Here is a 10,785-nt window from a genome sequence, read left to right on the forward strand (position 1 = left end):
CCTTCAACATATTTTTCCCATAAATATCATCATACCGAAAGTAGCCACCAAAGGAAAGCTTGTTGTAAACCTTGTCAATGAAAGATTCAATTTTTGAACCCACCCAAGAGTTAATCTTCACCTATCCACCCACCCTTCTCTTCTCTTGAATGGGTTATCAAATGATGCAAACTACTAGTGATTTAGTTTTAGGGATTATAGGAGATCAAAGCTTTCACTGACTAAGGATTCTAGGATTGATAAATGGATTTTGGAGTTGGAGGGATGAAGATTGTTGCATTTGAACTTTTTTTTGTTTTTAAAGTAGAGTTATTTAATAAGTAACAGTAATTTTGTTATTAGATAATAATGGTTTTGATGAGTCGAGATATTTTAATCCTAGTTAGTTGTGTCACGTTATCAGATTTAAGACATTTCTGCACATAAAAAATCAATTCAAAGAGAAAATTAAAAGTGATTTAAAATAACAGGGTCAAATTAAAAATATATATCTTATTTTACAAAAAATAAAGTTCAAGTGAGCCATATTTACATATACCATTTCCATAGTTTCGTTTGTTGTTTAAGTAGAAGTTTGGAAGAATGCCACGGGAGCCTATTATTAATTACTTAAATTAAATGGAGGATTGGATATCTCAATTAAGATGAGATAAGTTAATGGATCTGGAGGTTCCTAATTAAGATGGAGAAAAATAGTGTTTTAATCCAAAAAGAATTTGTTAACTAGTGTAAGTGAGTTGAATAAGTGAGCTATTCGGGGTTCGAACCCCGACCCATATGTACATATTATAATACATTGTCCTGTCAACCGAACTATGATCACAAAAATAGTAATTTAATCAATATAAAAGGAATTTTAATTATATATCAAATAAGTCCCCCCTCATGTATTTTTCCCTCTTTTTTTAAATAAAATTTGAGATTGGCGGTATTGGATGGGAGTTCATCGGGGTGCCAACCTAGTTGGGATGTCGTTGCTTCTCCTTGATGTCTGTCTTTTCTCCTGGTTTATCGAAAAAAATATAACTGTACAATATTAATCCTAACAAGAAAAAAATAAATTAAAGAAAATTAAGCACACTGAAATAAATAAATAAATAATTTAATGTCGATTGCACTCTTGAAAAGAAGCAGATTAATATCGCCTGACTACAAGCGTGAGGGATAATAGTTAACAGGGAAATAAGAAACTACAATTGGAGCTCCTTTTGATTTTTCCTTCAACTTTGATTTTTCTGAAGATGAAGATTTCGATTGAGATGAATTTTCAGCATTATCAGAAACTTGTGAAGATGAGTTTGAAAAAGGGCCAAAACAATTGAAGAATGGTGATATCAAAGCCATAAAAAATGATTTAGTTTGCACTATGTAGCTAAAGGTGCAATGAAATGAAGATTTAGGTTTCTGTTTGTGCAAGTGTGCAAAGCTTAAATGATTGGTTTGAATTCAGGTTATTGATATCTTGGTCTATTTATAATATAATGTTATCATATATAAAATAGAATCATAACAAAAAATTTAGGAAGGTACTATGTTAGTCCATTCGCTTAGCGAGCAAGGAGAACATTTTTGGGACCACATAGAACTTTGAAAATTCTTCCATGTATGCATATATTTTGTGGCTGCTTTGGACACTTGTTGATTATGAATTCGAAATTACAATGTTATTTCTTCTGTCTTTTTCAGAGCTTATTTGGTTTAATTAGTATGACTTGACTATTCTAGTCTGGGCATGTCTATGTTCCTAAGTTATATCTTCATGTAAGATGAAAAAGCACGAATTAAACGGAGAGGATTCTAATAAATACTTGTATAAATAAGAAATAAAAAATAGTAAATTTATTTTAAAATTTGTGCATTTTATATTTAAAATAATAAAAATGTTTCATGCACATTCAATTTTCCTACGCCTATATAAAATTGTGGTTAATTAACTTTTTTTTTTGAGCAAAAAAATTGTGGTTAATTAACTTAACTCAGTTGATATGGTTAATTTAGAACATATTGAAAATTGTAAAATTGTGGTTAATCATGTAATTAAATTAACCACAATTTTTACTATCATTTTACATGTCAATCTAAGGATTTAGCATTGGTGGTAGAGATTGCAGCAGAAAATGAAGACGATCAGGGATTGAAGGGGATCTTTTTCAAGCATTGGCTCCTCACAACGACGGAAACATGATCTTAATGGCAATGGCAGAGCAGACTCTTCATTCCCTTTGTTGTTCTTGCTTTCTATTTTATCTTTTCTCCATTCCCTATGAAGGATTAGTAAAGTTTCACAACTGATTACAAATTACAAGAAATTTTTCATATACCAACGAACCCTTTGAATTTGATTGATTTTCTTCATTGAACTCGATCATTTTCAATAATTTCTAATTTTAAGGTGGGATTTAATGAAATCTAGTGATGGTTCATTTTGTATCTGTCTTTGTAGCAAAGGAATGGTTTCATGTTAACTGAATGTGTCATAGATTGTGTTGTTTGCTTTTACAGAGGTTATGTTTCAGCTTACAAGGGATACACTTGAGCTTATGACATACTCCCTCCGGTCACTATTATAAGTAAAAGTTGATTTTTTAGGTTCATTTAATAAATGATGTGTGTGGTCTACATATAGACTACATACATCATTTATTGAATGAATCTAAAAAATGATTTTTTGCTTATAATAGTGACCGGAGGGAGTACATCAATGAACAACTAAATGTTGTAAGACATTCTTTTATATTTATTATTGTGGTTTATGATGATGAATCGGAAGATGAACCCTAAATTATCATATTTTATCAAATACCCCTATTATGAAATCAAATATTCAAAATCAACCCTCTGGTCTATAATCACCACACTCTCCTATTCTTGTAATGGAACAACTTGTGATTCAATCTTTTATCATAGTTGATCACATATCCATTGATCTTTATGAAGAGAGGTAACATTTAGAGTGAGATTTTTTTTTTTTAAGGAAGATTTTGAGTGAGATTAAAAAAGGTTTTAAAAAAAAATCATTTTAAAAAAGAAAAGTTATCAAAAAAATTTATATGAATAAGGATAACTTTGGTATTATGATTAATTTTTAATTAGATTTAAGTGTAACTGAATTTTTATGGAGTGTTGCTAGAAAAAATCAAAATTTATTAATTAGAGTACAAATGGTACTCAAATTCAATTACAATCACCAAGATACAACTTTCAGACATTCAATTGTATGAGGAATAATCATTGTTAATAGGGAAATAAGGAACTACAATTGGAGCTCCCATTGATTTTTCCTTGTTCTTTGGTTTCTCTGAAGTTGAAGATTTCGTTTGAGATGAATTTTCATCATGATCAGAAACTTGAGATGATGAGTTTGAAGAGAGACCAAGGCAATTGAAGAACTCTGAAATCAAAGCCATGATCAATTGAAGTGAGGTTTTTGTTTGTATAATTGTGGAAGTTGCTGAAATTATTTAGCTGTATTGTTGTGGATTGAAATTAGGGAATTAACTTGTCTATATTTGTAGTGTCATAATATTTGACACCACAGTTGATGGAGGTTTTTTTTTCTTTTTTCAATTGAAGCATGACTTAAATTGTTCTTGCACGACAAACTTTGTTTTGAATATGAGCACATAATATATAGACAAAATTGACATTGACTAAATGGCTACCAGATGCAGGTAGTAAACAACAAGATTATTAATGTTAATTTTATTCTTTATCAAATACTGATCTTCATATTTAAAAAAATATTTGAACTAGTGTTTAGACAACCACTTCGTGCTCGTTTGTCCAATCTTCTTATAATGCTAATTGCTATAAATTATGAAAAGTAATTTTTATGAATTTTAATTAATTATTTTGATTTTGATGAGTGCTCGTATGTCTAATTTACTTATTACGCCAATGCGTATAAATTACGAACGATAATTTTTATGAAATTTTGATTAAAATGATTTCGATTACAATCATATGTATATATAATAGACATTTTGCACTTTCATACGGCAACAAACTATACTTATTTTTTTAATGATACCAACAATATAACAAATATAATATCTTTAAAAAAAATTACAAATATAATATAGTCAAATAACATTTTTATAGTAAAATTTACTTAAGGGTATAATTGAAAGAAGAAAAAGTCATATCAAAATGTCATATTTTCTTTATATATAGTAGAGATAATCTCAAGACTCTAGTTACGTTTTTGAAAACTAAAATTCCACCATCCAACGCAACTTTGTTCACTATCTTATGCGAAAATAGAAGAACAATAGCGGCTTGTGTGGTGTTTGGACTCGTGGTGAGTAAATTTCATAAAAGTTATATTGATCAAGGATTATAAAGTAAAATTATAAAGTAACACTATAAATTGATCAGCATTAACTTGTAGCCATTCTAGTGGACAGTTTCACATTATAAAGTAAAATTGGTAGAGGATTCAAATTAGTCTTTGGTTCTTTCTCTTAATTTCCAATTTCAAATTAGTCATTTGAAGGATGATTGTGTGTTTCAAAACAAGAGAGGAGGAGAGCGTACGATTAAGCATGTTGTAATTTAGTCTAATTTTTATTTCAAATAACTATACTAAAAACAATATAAACAATAAATGTTTACCACCATTTGAAAACAAAAATGTTCATTAAAGAGCTATATAAAGAGTTATAAATAGTACAAACAAAACAATGAATTTTTCGCTGTATAAAGCATTTTTCGTTTATAAATTAGAAAAGAACACAAAATTAACAACTTTTTGATCATTCGGTATGAATGAAGTAACCACCAGGCAAATGGATCATGAGTACATAGTTGATGATGGCACATAAGTATTTGATCTTATTAGCTACATGATGCAGCATGGATTCAATGAAGCAGCTGCTTTGAGCAAAGTGTGTGGAAATTAACCACATTGTTTTTAGTGTTAATTAGTTTAAAACCAATTTCAAAGATAAGCATTCTTAGTGCGAATCAGTTGTAACCCGACATGCAATGCAATGAAAATTAAAATATTTTGTTATCTAACCCTACTTATGTAAACGTATTTTCAAGGTTTAATTAATCTGTAGATCTCGCCCTTGTTACAAGGGCCTTGTAATATTCGATGAGACCCCATAACCACCATAGGCAAACATGATCCCTTGGCATAACTTGGTTTTTGGTATGTTACATAGCTCCTAATTGATTTCAGGAAAACATATTTTTGGTACACCTTGTACTAGAAAGAACTCTTTGATGGGGTAATATATATTCTATTTTAGCCTTTTCAAAAAAGAAAAATGAAAAATATATAAATCTTATTATAAATTTTTGCTGACATTAATTATTTTTGTATGATGAGTGTTTAGTTGGTGAATGGGATAAGAAATTCAATACAAATACAAGTGGAAAATGAAGTATATACGTGATAGGTGCTATCACTATGCTTTTTGTTCTGTTTTCATTTGTAGGTATTGCTAATCATCTTCAAATGTTTGTAGTCAAACATGAATTGAATTTGCATGATTTATACATGAAGTAAGTTAACAAGAGTCTAAAGCTTAGAATTTTAAGACACGTACGTGACATTTGCAGATGCGCAAAAAACCAAAAACGCAAATTCCATTGAAAACGCATAAATTCAATTACATATGCAATAAATTATTAATGGAACAATTTGCAAATCTTTTATCAAATTTGATCACATATCCATTGATGTCTATAAAAGAGAGGTGAGATTTAGAGCGAGATTAAAGAAAGGTTTTCAAAAGAATTCATTTTCATAAAAATAAAAAAATAAAAAGTTATGAAAATTTCTATATCAATAAGAGTAACTTCGGTATTATGATTAATTTTTAATTAGATTTAAGTGTAACTGGATTTTTATGGAGCGTTACTAGAAAAAATCAAAATTTATTAATGAGAGTACGATGGTACTCAAATCGGATTACAATCGCCAAGGTACAACTTTCAGATATTCAATAGTATTAGAAAATGAATCAAAAATTGCTAGTGACTACAAGAGTGAGGAATAGTTATTGTTGACAGAGAAATAAGGAACTACAATTGGAGCTCCCATTGATTTTTCCTTGCTCTTTGGTTTCTTTGAAGTTGAAGATTTCATTTGAGATGAATTTTCAGCATAATCAGAAACTTGAGATGATGAGTTTGGAGAGAGACCAAAGCAATTCAAGAACGCTGAAATCAAAGCCATGATTAATTGAGATGTGACTTGAAATTGAAGTGAGGTTTTTGTTTGTGTAAGTGTGCAAGTTGCTGAAATGATTTAGTTGTCTATGTTTATATAATCATCAAAGGTTAGGAAGGTTCTATGAATATCCCATTTGCTTAGCGAGCAAAAAGAACATACTCCCTCCGGTCACTATTATAAGAAAAAAACTACTTTTTAGGTTCATTGAATGAGTGATGTATGTGGTCATTATTATAGACCACATACATTATTTATTCAATGAACTTAAAAAATAATTTTTTGCTTATAATAGTGACCGGAGGGAGTATTTGAGAACACATTAATGTCATTGAAAATTCTTCCATATTTGGGAACAAATTTGTTTTTTTGACTAAAGTGTAAGAGAAATTTCGACGTTGTTTCGTTTGTCTATAGGGTAGAAGATTTTACCCTAGGGATTATTGGGAAAAAAAAATACATGGTTTGGAGCAAAATAAATCTTTTTCGAATGATGAATTAATTTTACGAATAAATCTTTTTTATCTTAGAATAATAAATCTTCTTTTAGAGAGGTTTATTAACACTCCCTCCATCTTTATATATAAGCTCTTTTTGTTTTTTTGTTTTGGCATTTCTTATGTAAAGTTGTTAGTGGAATGAATGTGTTTTCTTGTATGTTGATTTGCTTGATGAGGAACGGTTGTTCACCGTGCGGCGGAGGTTGAGACTTCATGGTGGAAAAGAAAGGTGTTTGCAGGTATGTTAGCACTCCATTGCTCAAGTCAGTATCTAAGAGAGATTATTATGTGCAAAAATGTGGTAAAGGTGAATCATACTTTGAGGGTGATGTTGAGTCACCCTTATATAGGCACGGAGAACGCCAACGGCTTCCATGAAATGTAGCATCATCTTAGGAGGCCGTTGGAGATGATGTGGATGGTGGAGATGGAGTCAGGAGCGGTAATCCGCACAGGGCCTCGCATGCTCCTCTATCGTATTTGACCTTGCTTGTCTTGGACTTTGGCTTGTTGGGCCTTGTATTATTGGGCTTCTAGCCGGTCCGGAACATATGTAAATAGACAATTGCTTTTCTGACTTTCAATACTTCCTAAAAACACAAGTAAAAGACTAAAATACCCCCAGCGGTAGTTAACTACCGCTGGCTTATAACTAAAAAAACCGGCAGCAGTTAATTGCCGCTGGGTTTTTTGGTCATTTACTTGTGTTACTAAGACACAATGAATGTCAAAACAGCAATTGTCATGTAAATATTGCTAAATTGTTATTTGTTTGTATGTGTATTAAATTTGACTTTTCAAATTTCAATAGCAGTTAGTAATATTAATTTAGGGGTATGTTTAAAAAAAATGCATCGAATCATTTGTATAAAGACTTATATTTAGGACACAATTTTATGTGCTTCTAACTAGGGACATACGTAGGAAGTAAAATTGTATTGGTATGTTTTGAATGAATAAGCATGTTGCAAAAAGATGTAATTAATGCATGGTTTGAAACAAAATAAAAACCAGCATTGCTATTCAACCCGAAAAAATCCATCCCGAGGCATCACGAATTAAAAGCAACCAATGAAAACTTTGATTTTTCCACAATTTATGGTAGGTCAAATGGAAAAAGGAGGAAGTCAAAAAAGGGGGCTGTGTGGAATACACGCTCGAGTATAATTAACAATGTAAAATTATTTTACACATGCGTTCAATGATGTGTTGTCACATCAATTAATGAATATGGCAATTCACATGTTTTTATATTCATCAATTGAGGTAATAATACATCATTGGATATATGTGTAATATAATCATACACTAATAGTATATACTCCCTCCGTTTGTTCAAAAATATACTCCCTCCGTTCCATAATAACTGAGTCATTTGCAAAAAAAATATTGTCCCAAAAAAATTGATCCATTTCACTTTTCAATACAATATTAATTACTTTTTTTCCAATTATTACATTAATTAATATTATTTTCACCACTCCCAATTCAATATATTCTACTTTGCATTTATGATAAAGAAGAATGCACCAATAGTTGATAAGGGCACTCAAACCCATTTTTCTCTCTCTTTCACTTATACACTTTTTTTTGAATAAGTGTGAAATGAGCTAAGGACTAAGTTAAAATGGGACGGAGGGAGTATTAATTAGGGCAAACAACCATTTTGGTCCTAGATGTGCACTTCACAGTCAGATTCGTTCCTGACTCATAAAAATCACAAAAAAAGCGACGTTAGATTTAGCCGCTAATTCTAAAAAAAAAAATTGAGCTGACACTTTTTTAATAACAAGTAAGGCATGATGTGACAACAACGACCAAAATGCCAACCCAACTTTTGATGAATCAAAACAACACCATGACACCAAATAGTTCTCTTCTTCTTACATTACACTTTCTCCTGAAGAACTCATTTTCGAAATCCTTACAAAACTTTCAATAAAATTTCTATTATGTTTGAGGTGTGTATGCAATCATGGTTACACTTAATTTCCAATCCCTAATAAAAAAAAAAATTTCAACACAAAGCACTCATTACACAACTCACCATAGAATCATATACTCACTGCTACAACAGCTGAATTTCATCTCAAATCTTGTTCGATTACCTCTCTTTTCAATAACACTTCAACGGTTTCACAAGACATTAACTACCCTATTAAGAACAAGTTTCGCCATGATTGTATTGTTGCTTCTTGTAATGGTTTGCTCTCTTTTGCTATGAAAGGTGATTATGTTAATCTTTGGACTCCTTCAATAAGGGTTTCTAGAAAACCACCACCTTAGGGGAATAAACAAGTTTGCAAGCGACAAACTTGTGAAAATAGAGTTCCGGAATTCACCGAAAATCGAGAAAACTTTCTAAAATATTATTGAATGAATAAAAGTTATCCCTCTTAGGCTACAACTGTTAAGCTTAAATAGGGAAATAACAAACCCTAATGGGCCAAAAATAACAAATTAGAAATAAAACAAACAAATAATAAAAGGGTTAATTATGTTTCTAGTCCCTATAAAATAGCGACCTTGTAAGTTTAGTCCCTACTTAATTTTAATAGCATTTTTAGTCCCTAATTTTGTTTTTCTGCACTGAGTATTAGTCCCTACTCAATTCAAATTTGTTTAATTTATGCTTAAACTCTTAAATTTTTGAACAATTTTTTGCAGACATGTTTAGAACATTACTAAAAGTTCGTCCGCAAAAAATTATCGCAAAATTTGATTTCTACATCCAGATTTTATTACTTTTTATCTTTAACTTTTGTCGTTTTAAAAAATTCATATTTAATTCATTTCATGTCAGAAAATTCTAAATTTTAGTAAACGAACCTTTCATAGTGTTCTAATCTTGTCTCAAAAAAATCGTTCAAAAATTTAAGAGTTTAAGGATAATTAATCAAACTTTGTTTTAGCAGGGACTAAAATTATAAGTAAATTTTTTTTATAGGGACTAAAAATGCTATTAAAATTAAGTAGGGACTAAACTTACAAGGTCGCTATTTTATAGGGACTAGAAACATAATTAACCCATAATAAAATTATGCTTAAACAATAAAATACTACTAAATTACTAAGAAAAACCCTCCAGCATCAAATATTGTCACAAAATTTATCACAAAATAGATGTTCAAATATCATTTATAAATGTACAATATTAATCAAATTAAAGAAAATTAAGCACCAAAATAAATAAATAAATGTCGATTTGCACTCTTGATAAGAAGCAGATTAATGCAGCATGACTACAAGCGTGAGAGATAATAGTTTACAGGGAAATAAGAAACTACAATTGGAGCTTGCTTTGATTTTTCCTTCCTCTTTGGTTTCTCTTGACATGAATCAGCATTATCAGAAACTTGAGATAATGAATTTGAAGAAGGGCCAAAGCAACTGAAGAAGGATGAAATCAAAGCCGTCAAAAAGTGATTTGGTTTCCACTATGTAGCTAAGTGGCCAATGAAATGAATATTTAGGTGTGACTTGAAATTGCAGTGTGCAAAGCTTAAATGATTTAGTTGTATATTTGTTTGAATTCAGGTTATTGATAACTTGGTCTATTTATAATGTCATCATATATATCATAGAATGATAACAAAAAAGGTTAGGAAGGTACTATGCTAGTCCATCTGTCATCATATATGTTGAGAACATTTTTGGGACCACATAAAACTTTGAAAATTCTTCCATGTATCATATATATTGTTTGTTATACCCTAATTTTGGACCTAAAAATACTTATTCAAAATATTTTTTCTATCTTGAATATATGTCTATTACTCTTGAAGAATTGCCAATTTACTATTGTTTACACTGACATTTTACTCTGCTTCATCTCTCAATTTAACTTCAAAAATCTTTTCAACTGTGTATTTGTCTATGTTTTCTTGCATTTCAAGTCATCCAGAAACATTTTTCTTGCACTTCAAGTCATTTGAATTTGTCTCTGATCAATTGCATATTTCTGTGCATTTTATTTCAATATTATTTGCAAAATTCATGGAAAAGGGTATTTTAGTCATTTCCTGCATTCAAATTCATTTTAGTCCTTGAAAATTGTTTGAGTCTTTTCAATTGGTTTGAATAAGTCCTTGTTTCAATCCCATG

General features: G+C 30.2%; 1 long non-coding RNA gene across 1 annotated transcript; it reads left to right on the top strand.

Moving 5' to 3' along the window:
- Positions 1-1,088: 1,088 nt before the first annotated feature.
- On the top strand, positions 1,089-10,202 carry LOC146936341 (uncharacterized). Its single transcript, XR_015030555.1, has 2 exons — positions 1,089-1,400; positions 10,155-10,202. It is a non-coding gene; the product is annotated as an uncharacterized LOC146936341 (long non-coding RNA).
- The last annotated feature ends 583 nt before the right edge of the window (positions 10,203-10,785 follow it).

This window comes from Medicago sativa, chromosome 3, assembly GCF_051527215.1.
Source record: "Medicago sativa cultivar Bolivia chromosome 3, Bolivia_mono, whole genome shotgun sequence".
Taxonomy (NCBI): domain Eukaryota; kingdom Viridiplantae; phylum Streptophyta; class Magnoliopsida; order Fabales; family Fabaceae; genus Medicago; species Medicago sativa.